Source organism: Anser anser, assembly GCF_964211835.1.
Source record: "Anser anser genome assembly, chromosome: 3".
Classification (NCBI taxonomy): Eukaryota; Metazoa; Chordata; class Aves; order Anseriformes; family Anatidae; genus Anser; species Anser anser.
In genome coordinates this window covers 56,335,738-56,352,243 of record NC_139722.1, presented here as the reverse complement: position 1 = coordinate 56,352,243, position 16,506 = coordinate 56,335,738, and the positions used below count along the sequence as shown (strand labels likewise).

General features: G+C 39.6%; 1 protein-coding gene across 3 annotated transcripts in view; it reads left to right on the top strand.

Moving 5' to 3' along the window:
- TRDN (triadin) overlaps window positions 1–16,506 on the top strand; it is a 245,164-nt gene that overhangs the window by 121,026 nt on the left and 107,632 nt on the right. The gene's annotated exons all lie outside the window — the stretch shown is intronic.

Below are 16,506 nucleotides of genomic sequence, written 5' to 3'. Positions count from 1 at the left end.
GTAATGCCTAAAGCCCTGAAGTAAGGTTTAAATTAGAATTGAAAGATTCAGGGCTACACTTACTATGTTCTCAAGGTAAGCCTTGTGCTCTGTTATCTAATTATTCAAATCTGTCAAATTTTATCAAATTCTATCAAAAGCCAAAATGATATATAACCTATTGTTTACTAACACTGTGGATTACATATGCAAATATGAATATGCATCTGCTTTCTTTGCCCTTTAATAATACATGGTCTACATAAGCTTCCCTGTTTAAGTGTTTACAGGATGAGAAGAAAAAATGTTAATTTATGCTTGATACAATATCAAAATACACAGAATGACACAGAATACTTTGGGGCACTGTATTGGCAGCCACATATTTAAGTATGCTTCAATGGTAGGGAGTGGCACACTGGGGAGGGATAACAATGGAAGGGAATAGTCTTTCCCAAGTTGCATATTTAAGTGTATAACACAGATTTAAAAAGAAAATAAGATGACAATTTAAATATGTTTTCTAACTTTATTCTGGTTCTAAGCTTGTATTTCTTTTGAGAATATGGAATTTTAAAAGATTACATTTTATGCCAGAGCTGCAGCATAAAGTTATTAATATGTTCATCTTCACAAGCTGTTGCTAAATCCAGTGAGTCATTCTACCAATGCTAGAAAGACACAAATTAGACAAACCGAGACATCCACACATTTCTGTCCCTTTTATTAGCCCCGTAGGTTGCTGCATTTTGAAGAGTTTACTAGCCTTTGTGTAAGAGGATTGTAATCCATAATATATTCTTGCTACACATGTTGCTGTTATTCCTCATTCAGCTTGCTCTTTGAATGCGTGTACTTTCTAGCTTTGATTGGCAGCACCTATTGTTATCCCTAAAAGGTTTTAAGCCTGAAATAATTGCCACATTTGATCAACAGAATAGTAGTGCATGGCCCAGTTTTGAAAGGAGGTGCCTCAGCGTCTGATAGTATTTATGCGCTTTGGGCAGACACAAAAAATGAACCTCGGAGCATTTAATCAGCAGCATAGATAAGCATCCAAAAGCAAGAGTATAGGAACAGCTTTCCATATTCTTACTGTTTCCCATTAAAGGGCTATGCATTGGCTACTGCATTAAAAATAAACTCCTTGCCCTGGTTTTCAGATCCTTGTATTAGCTCTGAATGTCTCTGGTTTTGTGTCTTGTTTTGCTCCCCTCAGTCACTGAAATCCCCTAAGCTGAGGAGGATGCTGCCTCCTCGCCACCACCATACTTGTCCCTTGTACTAGCAGGCAGTTCCTGCTGCCAGGAGCTGCCCTCCTGGTGCCCAGTCCCACTTCGGCTTCTCACCTTCATGCACAGCCTCTCAGAAGACTCACTTCTGACTGGGGGCCCATTAGGAAGGCTTTCCCTATGGTGGCGTGTACAGATTGTCAGGTGCAAATGAGAGAAAGGAGGACATGCTCCATAAGCAGTGAGTGGTACAAACATCTCCAAAATAATTCTCTCAGAGCAGCACTTCCGTCTATTCCTCTCCATCTCTCTTCCTGTAACAAGGAATGCTCCATCACTCCCCTGCAAATGCTGAATATTTTTGCTGATTAGTGTTTTAGATTAGCCCTTTTGTCCAGGAGATGATTTTCTTTCTAGTGTTACCAGAGTGGATTTTTTTATTGCTCTCCATTAGCTGCATCTGCGTGATGTATTTGTTTATTTGCATGCCAGCTCACTTTTCTCAGTGCCTTTCTTCCTCCATTCCTCTCTCTCCATCTCTTTCTGCTGCTGCAGAGGAGCAAGAGTCATTTAATATGAAATGTTCTCAGTCTTTAGTACAGAATGCACTGAACAATTCTTAATTACCTTTTAAAAATGCACTGTAGATAAAACCACATTAATCCTCTGACCTTCAGCTAGTACAAAAACATTGTGTTAATTGTCCTGAAAAATAGATAATTCCATTGTCACAAACTCTGAGGTCTTGCTTAAACAAACATAATTGTTAGACACAAAGGTCTGGCACAGTCACACTTCAAACCATTTTATGAAAATCTGTCCAGAGCTATTCAGGCTAGAGAGGAAGATATGTCTCCAAATCCCCATGAAGGATCATGCTGAGCACAGGCATCAAGAAGCTTTCACCAGACTCTCCCAATGCTCCCCGTGGATGGGATATATCAGATCAGAGGGTTCTAGCCTGCATACTGAGAGAGAAACAGGACCCTCTCTTTTAAAGTTTTCATGCCCAGCCTCAAGGAGAAATTGAGGCTTTTAGAAAGTTTGTTATCCCGGTGTGGAAGTAAACAAGACCTCTAAATTTTTGTGAAAGCCTCAAATGTCACAGTATTATTATTGAGGTGATAATAGTGTCTCAAAAACTCAATTCATAAATTGCAGAGAGAAAATGAGTGAAAGAAGACATCTCCCTCTTTCAGTCTTATGCTTTGCTTACAATGTGAGCTTATAAAATGTAATTCTGATATTATGGTCAGATCTGAGTTTATTTTTTAGTGGAAATAAAACTATATTATGCAGAACTTGATGTTTTCATGTACTCACAGTTTGTTTGTAGACTGTCTTCTAATGATCCCTTTCTCACAGTCCCAACAGTCTAGAGCTTCACTGCTTCTTCTTGTATCAACATTCTTAAAATTTCATGATGTTCATGAGCAGTCTTTTTCTTCAAGTTTGATTGCTGCAAACTCCTTTCCCACTTTGCTTTGGTTCTCACAAGAAATAGCATAGGTAATAAATGAGCTTATAAAGCACAGAAAATGTCAGCCTGGATCTTCACACCATATCCTAACTAAAACTCTGCTTAGCTGTCATTGATGTTCTTGCCTTCTAGTTATTGCTGCGTTAATTCAAATAATAATGTTTTTTTTAAAAAAAAGGGCCTTGTGCTGCATTTTTGATAGTAAATCCTAGAACCCCTTTGCAAGGGTAGTCAGTGCCTTTTCCCCCAGCTTACACATAGGGAAATTCAGATACAGATGTATCTCACCCAGGCCAGTTTCCCACACAGCCTATTATACATACCTTTTGAACACCAAAACAGTGCTAGCTGGATTAAAGATCCCAAACTGTCAGACAAATTCATTATTTCCCTAATGAAAAACAAGGGCACCAAAAAATGCAAATGACAGTTAGGAAGAATATGTTTTTTTTAACAATGTAAGGCCTGATCAGCTGGACACGTGTTCAAGAAATCCAAGGCTCTGCCCCTCTTTTACAGATGCTTTATGAGTGTCAAATCCAGGTATGTACCTCCTTGATCTGTTCTCCTTAGCAAAGGTAAAACAAGTCAAGGTCTTGATGTGCAGACCCTTTCACCCCAGACCAAAAAGCATGATCTGACTCATATTTTATTGTGCAGGTATGCTTGCAATAGAGCAAAGATTTTCGTCTGAGCCCTTATTAAGGACCATTGCAATCTCTATCTAAATCGGTGAGCTAGGTTATGGTGGGTGCACATCCAGTGGTGTAGATGCATCTGTGACAAATGATATGGTGTCACATGTTTCTTGACAGGCAATGTTAGCAGAGGAGGGAAGAGATGATGCCTTGCTAGCTACCAAATTAAATCTTTGCCTCCTGAATAGGAGAATTCTCAGTGGGGTTAAAGTTACAAACCTTGAGGTACATTGTAATGATGTCACAATAACAACCATGCAAACTCACATTACAATCATGAAAAAAAGAAAGTAAAACTTGATCTCAGATGTAAAAATTGAAAATATTATCTTGTGACTGCCACAGAACCAGGCTAACGAGATTATTCCTGCTATCTTGTCATCCAGTGAGATCATGTCTCAGGAAGAGGAGGGAGGAAAGTCTGTGTTTAATCACAGTTTTGAGGAAGGATTTTGTGATGCTACATAGGCAGAAGAGAATGGAGATAGGCAGGCAGGAGCAAATATGACTTTCAGGGCTCTCAGGGATTTTTTGCATAGGTTGACCACAGACGCATTGTTATCAACTGTACTTTCCTTGTTTCAAAAGCTAGTCTTTTTAACTCGGGGGGGGGGGGGGGGGGTTAGCAATGTTTTAGTAGGAACAGTATAGAACAATTTTATATGCCAACAGTGTGTTCTTTATTATTACGCACTATCCAGACAGGAAGACAAATTCCTCTGATCATTCTGAACAAGGTGGGGGTGGGGGGGTGGGAGGGGGAGGGAGGGGAAGAAAGCATTTCATTTTGTGACTTTCTTGGCTCAACTTTACCCTTGCAGACTTGTTAGTAATCCCTCCACTGTAAGAGAACAGCTAGTGACACCTGGTGGCTAATTATCTTTTTGTTTTGTTCTGTCTGCACGTTTTTTATTGTTTGCTTTCAAATGTGACTAATTAAATAGTTTGTTGTATGATGATGTATTTATTTCATCTAACTCCTTATCTTATTGCTGACATGGCTAGAAAGGTATTATAGTGTTATCCAAATGTGACGCTATTTTCAGAAGAAACATTTTGGAGCAACACTACTTTCAACACTCCCAGAAAAGTAAAGATCAATTAAAATATACCTTATGACAATTTTATACCTGCCATGCACACCGATTGAGAGGAGTGGATGCACAGCAGACTGCCTGAAATACTTTGGGTGAATCCGTCTGCAGTGGATTGACTGCTTTCATTAGGGATCCAAACACTGATCCCATATTTGCTGTGCTGGCATACACATTTGTAGGAAGACTGCTGTGCCTCAAGAGCAGGGTTTGAAACTCCACTCCGCACTGCTCACTCCCAGTAGTATATTCAACTGAAGTGCTGACAGCTTTCAGCATGCTGTTCCCAGCATGGGCTCTGCCATGTGTCTCATGTTCCCCAGTGTGAAAGATGTCACACAATAGATGTCAGCAGATGGGAGGGTGGTGTGTGCTTTCAGAGGAACCCCAGTGTCAGCTGTGCAAGGGCCAGTGGGATGTAAAGGTTGTCTCAATTGTCTCAATGTAGGATGCTTACAATGGCAAAATGGAGGTGTGAAGTCAGGCCAAGAGAGCCCAAGATATTTGGAAAGTGGTCATGTACAGAGAAAAGAAAAAAAAAAAGGGGGGGGGGGGGGGGGGGGAAGGTTATAGACAACTTGTATTCTGGTTTATTATGAAAGTATGTGGAAAATGTAAAAAATGCAGTGGAGAGGAAATGGGGTGCACGTCTATGTGTTACTTGGATTGTCTGGGCCTATTTTTTGGAGCAGCTGTTATAAGATGTAGAAGGTAGTGTTTTGAAGGATAGAACCCTGTTTGACTCAGTTCTTCCCTTCCCTTCCCTTCCCTTCCCTTCCCTTCCCTTCCCTTCCCTTCCCTTCCCTTCCCTTCCCTTCCCTTCCCAATAAAAGGTAATAACTAATAAAAGGTGCGTTGACCTGGCCAGCAGCTAAGCTCCCATACAGTTGCTTGCTCACTCCTTAGTCCCACAATGGGACAGAGGAGAAAATTGGAAAAGCTGAAGTGAGAAAATGCATGGGTCAAGATAAAGACAGTTTAATAAGTGAATGAAAGAGACAAATAAAATGAGTGATGCCACAGCAGTCACTCACCACCTCCTGCAAACAGACCAATGCCCAGCCAGTCTCTGACCAATGGACACTTGGAAAAAAAAACTCCATGCCCTTTATTCCTTTACCCCAGGTTTTCTTGCTGAGCATGGCATTATATGGTATGGAATATCCCTTCAGCAAATTTGGGTCAGCTGTCCCAGCTGTGTCCCTCCTAGATTTTTCCCAACTCGATGGGGAGACGCAATAAGGGAAAAATAGCCAGCATTTCAGCAGAAAAAGCTTTGATGCTGTGCAAACTTTGCTCAGCAATAGACAAAACATGCGTGTACTGTCAACACTGTTTTAGTACATGGGTATACTACTATCAACACTGCTTTACACTGTTTTTATCAACACTTTTAAATGAATCTGTAGCTGCAAAAATTAAGGGGGCACAATACATTATGAGTTGAGTGCAAATTTAGGAACAAATCCTGTTGCATTACGCATACACAAAGATAAAGTTATGGACCCTAGAATTTTGTGATCTTTCTTTAGGATTTTACTGATGCTCTCTTGACAGCTTTCTCTCTTAGACTGCTCATACACTTCATAGAATCATAGAATCATAGAATATCCTGAGTTGGAAGGGACCCTTAAGGATCATCAAGTCCAACTCTTGATACCGCACAGGTCTACCCAAAAGTTCAGACCATGTGACTAAGTGCACAGTCCAATCTCTTCTTAAATTCAGACAGGCTCGGTGCAGTGACCACTTCCCTGGGGAGCCTGTTCCAGTGTGCAACCACCCTCTCTGTGAAGAACCCCCTCCTGATGTCGAGCCTAAATTTCCCCTGCCTCAGCTTAACCCCGTTCCCGCGGGTCCTGTCACTGGTGTTAATGGAGAAAAGGTCTCCTGCCTCTCGACACCCCCTTACGAGGAAGTTGTAGACTGTGATGAGGTCTCCCCTCAGCCTCCTCTTCTCCAGGCTGAACAGGCCCAGTGACCTCAGCCGTTCCTCGTACGTCTTCCCCTCCAGGCCTTTCACCATCTTTGTAGCCCTCCTCTGGACACTCTCCAACAGTTTAATGTCCTTTTTATACTGTGGTGCCCAGAACTGCACACAGTACTCGAGGTGAGGCCGCACCAGCGCAGAGTAGAGCGGGACAATCACCTCCCTTGACCTACTAGCGATGCCGTGCTTGATGCACCCCAGGACACGGTTGGCCCTCCTGGCCGCCAGGGCACACTGCTGGCTCATATTCAACTTGCTGTCAACCACGACCCCCAGATCCCTCTCTTCTAGGCTGCTCTCTAGCGTCTCATCGCCCAGTCTGTACGTGCAGCCAGGGTTTCCCCGTCCCAGGTGGAGGACCCAGCACTTGCTCTTATTGAACTTCATGCGGTTGGTGATCGCCCAGCTCTCTAACCTATCCAGATCCCTCTGCAAGGCCTTTCCACCCTCATTCGAGTCCACAACTCCTCCAAGTTTGGTGTCATCAGCAAACTTGCTCAAAATACCTTCTATTCCTACATCCAGATCGTTTATAAAAATATTGAAAAGTACCGGCCCTAAAATGGAGCCTTGAGGGACACCACTGGTGACCGCCCGCCAGCCTGACGCAGCCCCATTTACCATAACCCTTTGGGCCCTGCCCGTTAGCCAATTGCTCACCCATCGTATGATGTTTTTATTTAGCTGTATGGTGGACATTTTGTCCAGTAGGATCCTATGGGAAACCGTGTCAAAAGCCTTGCTGAAGTCCAAAAAAATCACATCAGCTGGTTTCCCTTGGTCCATCATACGGGTGATCTTATCATAAAAGGAAATCAGGTTAGTTAGGCAGGACCTACCCTTCACAAACCCATGCTGGCTGGGACCAATGACTGCTTTGTCCCCCAGGTGAGCCTCAATAAGTTCGAGAACCATCTTCTCCATGATTTTACCAGGCACTGACGTGAGACTGACAGGCCTGTAATTGCTAGGGTCTTCTTTCTGACCCTTCTTGTCACACCCCACTTGTGTGTTTCTGCTGGGGCCATGGCTTGTCTTATTTTATATTTGTACAAAGCTCAGCAAAGACTCGGGCTTTGGTCTCATCTTAGATATGATATGGTATTATTGTCAATGCCCATATGCCAAAGCCTATAAAAATATATAATTTTCCCTGCTGGTTTACTGGAGCTTCAGGTTTCATCTCTTAACTACTCACTGATTCATTCCTGACTAACAACTTGCTCATGATACTATTATGCATCTCAAGCCCATCCTGATTTTTTCTTTCCTCCTCCTCTCCTGGTTCGTATTCATAGCTCACCTGCTGTTTCCTGACATTTTTGCATTAGTAGTCTTTTCCTTTCAGACACAAGCTAAGCATACAGCCTTCAGCACTGGTCATATTTTCTAACCTGCAGAAATGCTGGATTAGGTTTCCTGCACAGTTAACCAGCAGGTGATGTTATTCACTCTTTTTTCTCTGACACAGACAGGGTTTAGTGGCATCTCTTGACTTTGCTAACAATTTCCTGTTTGTGGGGATTTGCACAATGAAATCACAGAAAGTACAGATGGAAATGACCTACTAGGTCATCTAATCCTTCCCTCTGGCTATGCAGGATAATTCCTTACAGAACATCTTCAAGTGTTTGTTTTTTTTTTTTCCAGTTTAGTTTTAAATGTTTGAAGTAACTAGGCTTCCATCAATTCCCATGGAAGATTATTCTACAACCTAATAGAGCTCAGTTAAGAAGTGTTTCATTTCAGTCTGCGTAAATTTTCCCTTGCTTAATTTTATCCCATTACTCTGAGCTATATTCTCTTGTGATGCCAAAATATAGTCTCTTTAACCTCAGGGCTCAATTCCCTAATGCCTTTTGTGTTATATTGCCATCTACATTTACACCTGCAAAATAGCTTGAAAACTGACAGGGTGAATCGCAAGTTGAGGTTGATATTTTAATTTTTTTTTTTTTTTGCTGCAGCTGTGAAATTATAAATTTTGCAACAGGGAATGTAGGTCATGGCTACATGTCACCTTTGTACAAGGCAGTGAAGCGACTGGAACATGCATGTTGATATGATGTCCAAAGTGGAGAAGGAACAGAAAAAAGTCACTGAAGTGATTTACAAATTAAGGATATCATTCATCAAGAGAGATAAAGTATTCTTCTCTTTAAAAGGAATTGACTTTTTTATTGTGGATACTAAGTACCTTCAGAGAAAAGAGATTCTGCCTACCGCAGCTCCTTTAATGTAGTAGGAAAAGTTTAACAAGGATGAATAACTGCGAGCTGAAGATAAGTGAATCCAGACTGAATATGAGGTACATGTTGGTAACGCTAAGAGTGATAAACTACCATTGAAGTGTTTTCCTTGATGTCTGCAGAAGAGGACACCTAATCTGTTTACCTAATGGAAGATACACATCAGCTGAAAGGTCACTAGTTGAAATATAGGAGTCTCTGCAAGAAAGGGTCAGACTAGATGATCTAGTGTGTTCTAGCCCTGAAAGTTATAGATGTACAACCTCACAAATACATGTGATAAGCTGAGAGAATGCAGAGGAGAGCCACTGTAGGAATGCAACTGGAGACAACTGTTTTGCAAGTTCATTGGAAGAGTGGGAATTCCCTTCTTTATTTTTATATGCCATTGCGAGCTGAACACATGACTCGTAGTCATCCTCTAAGTATTCAGTCTTCCATGAAAAATAAAATAACCCACTTTTCGAACTGATATTTAAAGAAATTATCAAGAGACAGATATAACTATGTAGTAAATATCAAATTGTATCTCTCCAGACAGATAAAATCAGAAATAGGATCACAGTGAGAGGCAATGCAAATTATCTATCTATCTATCTATCTATCTATCATCTGTCTATATATCTATATATCAACAGAGTAGAGATGCAAGCACAGCAGGAAAGTAATTTTCGTTGTCTCTGTGTGACTGGATGCTAAGGGATTATGTTCCTGAAACAAGACAAAAGGCAGCTCAAAAGATGTCTTGTACATCCTACACTGAAAGTTTCAAAGCACTCAGTGGACTTTGAATTCTGAACTCCATCTTCAGCAATGATTGACAACATGATTTCAAAGATATTTAGGTGCCTGAAGATGCAGTGTGGCACCTGGTGGGATTTGCAAACACGTCAAAGTAGGCCAGGCACATAACTCCCATTGATTTTCTGTGAGAACTGAGCTCCTAAAAACTTCTGCCACTTTTGAAAAAAGTACAGAGGCTGCAAGGTCACTGTGGTGGTTCTGAAAATATTATCCCTTATTGCCAATTGAAAGGGTAGAAATGGTAATGGTTATGTTATTTATTTCAAGACCAACTACTTTGCCTTTCAGGGTTCAGTACTTGAGCTAGAAGTGAAGTGAAATGCAGAGACAAAGAGTTAGAAACATGCTTTTTCCTGTCTTTCCCTCATCTCTCCTTCACATTCCAGTAATAACTGGTTCAACATATGATTGAGATTGACTGTGGGTGACTCTGAAGCAGAGGACTGAGCTCTTCTTTCATATAGTATGAAATTGGTTTTAGAGGAAACTGTCTCCATTCCCGTCCTCACCCGCCTCCACATGTTGTGCAAAAAACCTCTAAAAGAGAAGGTGAATACTTACTGTCTGAGGTGCCTGCTCTGTCCATGAAATATTAGCAGCAGATGGCAGATGAATAAATTTTAAGCACTTTTCAGCGCCTCAGCTTTTGCTAACTTCTGTGAGTAGAGTGCTTCCAAGGCTATGCTGAATATTGCTCAGCTCAGACTGGTTACATTGTGTTTGTTCTTTTTCATCTTTCACTGCAACAGGGAAGGTAGTGAGAAAGGAAAATGGTGAGTGATGGTGGTAAGATCTCCTTGGCAAAAAAAAAAAAAATTACGAATGTCAGTCCTTTAATAAATAGAAAAGGGAGGAGGCTTGAGCTTGTACTACAGACTCACTTTTTGATGAGTTGGCAAGAAAATCTTCCTTGAGTAAAGCAGAGGAGTCATTTTAGTGTCTGACAGGCAATATCTTTTGCAGTGTCAGTCCTGTAAAGAATCTTTTTGGGAAAGGAGGTACTAGGATTTAGATACTAGAATAAGTATCAAGTTTGAAGGTGATACTTATTCAGTCTAAAGACTGCACAGGTAACCAAACAATCATTTTGCCTTTGGACTTTCACATACGTACAACAATATACCTGTGCTATGCAAGCAGCTGGGTGGCATAGCTTTAATTAAAGAATTTAATTTACTGTATCAACTCTGTTTACGTTGGTCTGGGGATTAATGTAATGTTTATTTTTCCAGTCACATCCAGAAATAACAGGATTAGAATATGCCTATGCCTCAAACAACACAAAGTTAATCTTTTTAATGAAGAAAAACAGATCTGTTCCCTCAAAACAAGATGTACATCTGAGTCAGAAGGCCTGATGTGTAAGATCTTTCTATGTGAAACATCAAAACATCCATGCATAATCAGTCTGTTTGTGACGACATACCTACATAGTGCTATCTTAATTATTTCTGCTGTCACTCAGTGGACAGGTTGAAGGCTTGACCCAGAGGTAAATAAAGTCAATAGAAATCTCCACAGTTTTAGGTTAGGCTTTTTTTTTTTTTCCCTTTCTTTTACATTTATTTTAAAATGAAAAAAAAAAAAAGTTTTTCTTTTGAGCATGAAATGAAGTTTTTTAAAAAAATTACTAAGTTTTAATGAATGCATATTTGTTAGCCTTTCATGTCATTTTCCAAAATTTAATTCATCCTTTCTTCTAGGAACGTTCATAGATCAACAGCATTCTCGACTTATGATAGTGCATCCTTTGCACTTTACTCCTCATTAAGATTGTTTAAACTTTCAACAAATGTTCCCAATGGTCCTGCTTGTTCTCTTGATCTGTTTTCTTAAGAAGTAAAGCCAACTTTGTGGCTTTTGCTATACGTAACTCTGAAAGACTGTCAGATGAAGTATCATCAAATGATTAGGATAATAGAATGGGCAGATGCTCTTAAGTGGAAGAGCCACACATAGCTGTGGTTATAAGTGCATTGATTTTTAGCTTGATTGCAATAGATTCTGCATGAGGTTGCTTCCTCATAGATTTTGCTTTGCTTATGAGAGTGTAATTAGAGTAGTGTGGCACATATAAAAAAGAACAGATGGACATTACATTATTTAGGATTTCCCTTATCACACAGTGAGAATGCTGACTGTATCCATGTTCAGAAGTAAAAATAAATAAATAAATAAATCCTTATCCTAGAGATAATGTCTACAGATGCATACATCTATCTATCCAACAAAAAGGAAGAAATTGAAATATTTTGAAAATTAGAGAGATATATCAGAAGAATGCATAGCCTTAATAAAGCCTATTATGACCATAAAAAATGGTAATAATAATCTTCTTGTGAATAATTCAAAAAGTATTGGTGTTGAGCTTTCTTAAGGATATTTTAAAGAGGGTATATTCCCCATGTTGTTTCAAGAAAAGGTAAAATTATTGAAGAAAAATTTCAGCTGTTATATTTCTATAGTTCAAATGACAGTTTATTCCAGGAAAAGATCTGATTCTTAAATTTTAGGAATTAATATTATTACCTGCATATGTTACACAAAAAGCATTACCTTTTTCCCTAAATTACTGCAGCTTGTGCAATTAACTACATTTACAGCTTCCTGTGTACGGATGACTGTGATCTCACATTGTGCTCTGGAGTCTTGCTTTTTTAAACCATTCCTGATTAATTCAGAAGGCAATGGAACATGTTTCCACCTGTTCTGCAGTGGGGGAGACTGAATGCAATTCAGCAATTACAAAGTAGAAAGGAGAAATCAGTAATTAGTGGAACCATGAGTCACTGGTACAGTTGAAATTGGCTGTTCCCAAAGTGCAGGCTGTTTCTTACTACAAGTGTAACTGAATCACTTGTTTGCTCACATCTCTCTTTATTTGTTTTATTTTTGAGTCTTTTGAATGAACGTTAAAAAATGATTTTGGGAAATCTGTTTGAGGTAAATTTCATATTAGGACTTCTTTGTCAGTGGTGATAGACGTGGTGGTACAAAGATGTTGCAGTGAGGAAGCAACAAACTCAACAGATGGACATTGGAAGGGACTTAAAGACACCAAAGAAATTAAAGAATGATCAAAAAGTCTGTTACTGCAAATGAGGAGTAAAGAAGGATGATGGTGAGGAGAGAGGGCATGCTCCACAAAGGGTGGAAGGAAAGACTTGAATATTTTTCCTGCTTCAAAAAAGTTTTCACTGCTCTTGGGTACCAATTTACCCTGAACTATATTTAAAAATTTCTTTATTTTACTTAATTGCTGTTTAGATGATGAGCTGGTAATGATAAAAGTTGAAGATGGAATTTGTCTTTATAAACAGTCTATCCATTCTCTTATATGGTATCTCACACATTCCCGTTTTTTCCAGTGGCTTTATTTGGTATAGAGACAGTGGATAATGCCTTGACATTCTCATCTCAAAGAAATGCGTTGCTCTTACAGAGAAAAGAAGGCAAAATATTTTCCTTGATACGTGTCTGAAGTAAATTGATTTTAAGTTAAATGATTATTTTTTCTATGCTAAAATGCCAGAGAAAATATACAGTAAAAATGTTCCCTGCCACAACAATCTACCAAACTGAATTTTAAATGATCTGTCAGAATTTTAGAGAAATGTTATCACCAATTTTATCAATTTTATGTTGTAATCAACAACAGAAAAATGTTCATGAGATACCTTTTCATAGTCCTAAGCTCTTCAAACCCTTTTTTGTCCCACTTTTTTTTTAAGTACCTTTTGATTATATTTTTTTCTTATAATCTAGTCAAACGTTACTTGAGATAACTTGATTTTACGTTGCAGAAGACTACACTTCCTCCCAGTTTTACCAAGTAATAATGTCTTCTGCACTTTTCCCTCACTTCTTATCCCAGACTCTGGAGAAATTTAAACACAAAACCTGTTGCCTGGAACTCAACACTTACTGACCTCTCCCAGTAAATTTTCCCAAATATTTACTCTGTAGAAGGTGTAGATATTAGATCTATCACTACTCTTACTTGGATACTTTTTTATTTACAGAGCAGCCAAGAAGACTACTTATGTCCTAGAATTTCTCATGCTTACCAAGAAATGATCTTTTGGAGAGTCAAGGGGAGGTTTTGTCAGTAATTGTCACAGAGCATATGGTGGTATAGTGCTCAGCGACTAAGTCAGGGAAAAAAAACAAGTGCTGGTCCAAAGGCAGAATTTTTCATGTGGGAGAAATATTGGTATTTATGAAATTATTTATTTATTTATTTTATGTTACTATCAAATTTTAGGGGTTTAGAAAAGTATCTTAACTAAGGAATCTTTCTTTATTAAGTACAGTTTAGATAGTGCATTCCTAGCTATTAAAGCCACTGAAAACTTTGTTTTAATTACCTGTGATATGAAATTTTGAAAGTCTTAATCATAAAATGGTGACATTACAATAGAAAGTGCAGGGACTCTGATAAATTGTTTCTATATATGGGTATGTACTATTTCAGACGTGACTGAAATCAAAATAATTAAAAAGAAAAAAAAGCCCCCCAAAACTATGAGATATGGAAAGATGACTGACTTTGTTAATGCCATACAATTAGCGTAGAACTATCAATATATATTTATACATAAATTTGAAAGCAACTGAGTAACAAATTTTAAAAGAAAGTTTAGAATTAAATACTTTGCCTGACCAATCTGGTGGCTTTCTATGAAGGAGTGACTGCATCACTTGACACGGGAAGACAGACTGAGGTCATCTACCTGGACTTCTGTAAGGCCTTTGACACGGTCCCACATGACATCCTGGTCTCCAAATTGGAGAGATATGGATATATGGGTGGACAAGGATGTTGTGGATAAGGAGTTGGCTTGAAGGTCGCACCCAGAGAGTAGTGGTCAATGGCTCTATGTTCAAGTGGAAGCCAGTGATGAGAGGAGTACCTCAGGGGTCTGTCCTGGGACCAGTACTGTTTAATATCTTTATCAATGACATAGACAACGTGATCAAGTGCACCCTCAGCAAGTTTGCAGATGACACCAAGCTGAGTGGTGTGGTTGATGCAACAGAAGGAAGGGATGCCATCCAAAGGGACCTGGACAAGCTTGAGAATTGAGAATGTGAACGTAATGAGGTTCAACAAGTCTAAGAGCAAGGCGCTGCACCTGGGTTAGGGCAATCTCAGACATGAGTACAGGCTGGGAGAAGAACTCATTGAGAGCAGCCCTGCAGAGAATGACTTAGGGGTTCTGGTGGAAGAAAAGTTTGACATGATCTGGCAGCGGGTGCTTGCAGCGCATGCTTGCAACGCTGGCCCAGCTGGCCAGCTGGCCCAGAAGGCCAACTGCATCCTGGGCTGCATCAACAGATGAGTGGCCAGCAAGTCAAGGGAGGTGATTGTCCCCTTCTAATCTGCCCTTGTGAGGCCCCACTTGGAGTACTGTGCCCAGGTCTAGAGCCCCCAACACAAGAAGGATGTGGATCTGTTAGAGCAAGTCCAGGGCCACAGAGTTGATCAGAGGGCTGAAGCACTTCTTTTATGAAGAAAGGCAGAGAGAGCTGGGGCTGTTCAGCCTGCAGAAGAGAAGGCTCTAGGGTTACTTCACTGCGGCCTCTCAGTACTTAAAGGGGGCATAAAAAAGATGGAGAGTGACTCTTTGCTCAATCAAATAATGAAAGGACAAGCGGGAATATTTTTAAACTAAAAGAGGGGAGATTTAGATTAGAGATTAGGAGGAAATTCTTCACTCAGAGGGTGATGAGGCACCGGAACATGTTGCCCAGAGAAGTGGATGCCCCATCCCTGGTGGTGTTCAAGATCAGGTTAGATGAAGCCTGGGCAACCTGGTCTAGTGGGTGGTGTGCCTGTCTGTGGCAGTGGGGTTAGAACTAGATGATATTTAAGGTTCCTTCCAACCTGAGCCATTCTATGATTCTATGAGACTTTTCGGTGTTTATGTGTTTGAGTGTTTAAGAATATTAGTTGAATTGATACTATTTTGTGGGAAAAGTTTTAAGAATTTCAAGTAAATGAAAGCAAAAAATGCTAGACCGTAGTATAGTTCAATATATTTGAAGGCTTGAGAATGTTTTTTAATTACTGTATATTCAATAGCAGTTCATTCTTAATTTCATAATGCTCAGCTATCTAGGTATTTTACTCTTAAATCATATTAACCACAAATCTTGCTACTTAATAAATTGGTTTTAAATCCTGGTGCATCTGCTAGTTTGAGAGCAGACTGTACTAAGACTGGTCTCCAAGAGGCTTCCTTACATTCACATTACAGAAATTCTCAGCAATTGAATGACACCTGCTATTATTTCTATTTCCTCTCTTGAATCCTTGCTCAAGAAAGGAAAAAGAGCATTAGCTGTTGTATTTGGAAGGTGCATCATCTTAAAAGCTCTGCTGTTGTATTGCATTTGCAAAGCAAGAACCAAGCTCCCAGAGTATGCTCTCAGTTGTTCTTTGGTCAATAACACCAGAAGCCGTTTATTGTTGAGACACAGCACAATTTTGTCTTCAAAACATTGGAAAATATCTGCTCAATTTTCAATAGAATTTTCTGATTCTTTGAGTTTCAGATCATTTTTCTGCTCTTTTTGTTCTCCTACTTTTAATTACAAAACTAGTTGAATACCTAAGTCAAAATAAATGTTAAGAAACCAACAAGGACAAATTTCTGTAAGTTTTATTAGAAACATTCTTTGAGTCAGCTCGTCACTTTGTGTGAGGTATTTTCATCGCAAAACTCATTTTCTGTGGGTCTTTGTAGACCATTAGCCAACAAATGTGGTTTGAATAAGTACACTGAAGGATGTGATCATCACCTAAAAGAGAGAAGATAGATGGTCAGTGCCAACTGAGGTTTAGGAGGAGAATTCCTCCTTCAGTAACTGCTTAACATTTTAAATTTCTCTTTAGTTTTTCATTCAGTGAAACATGTTTTTTAGAGGTATCTAGTAATTCCCGAGTTTTGGTGCTTAGCCCAGATCAGACTAGGAAT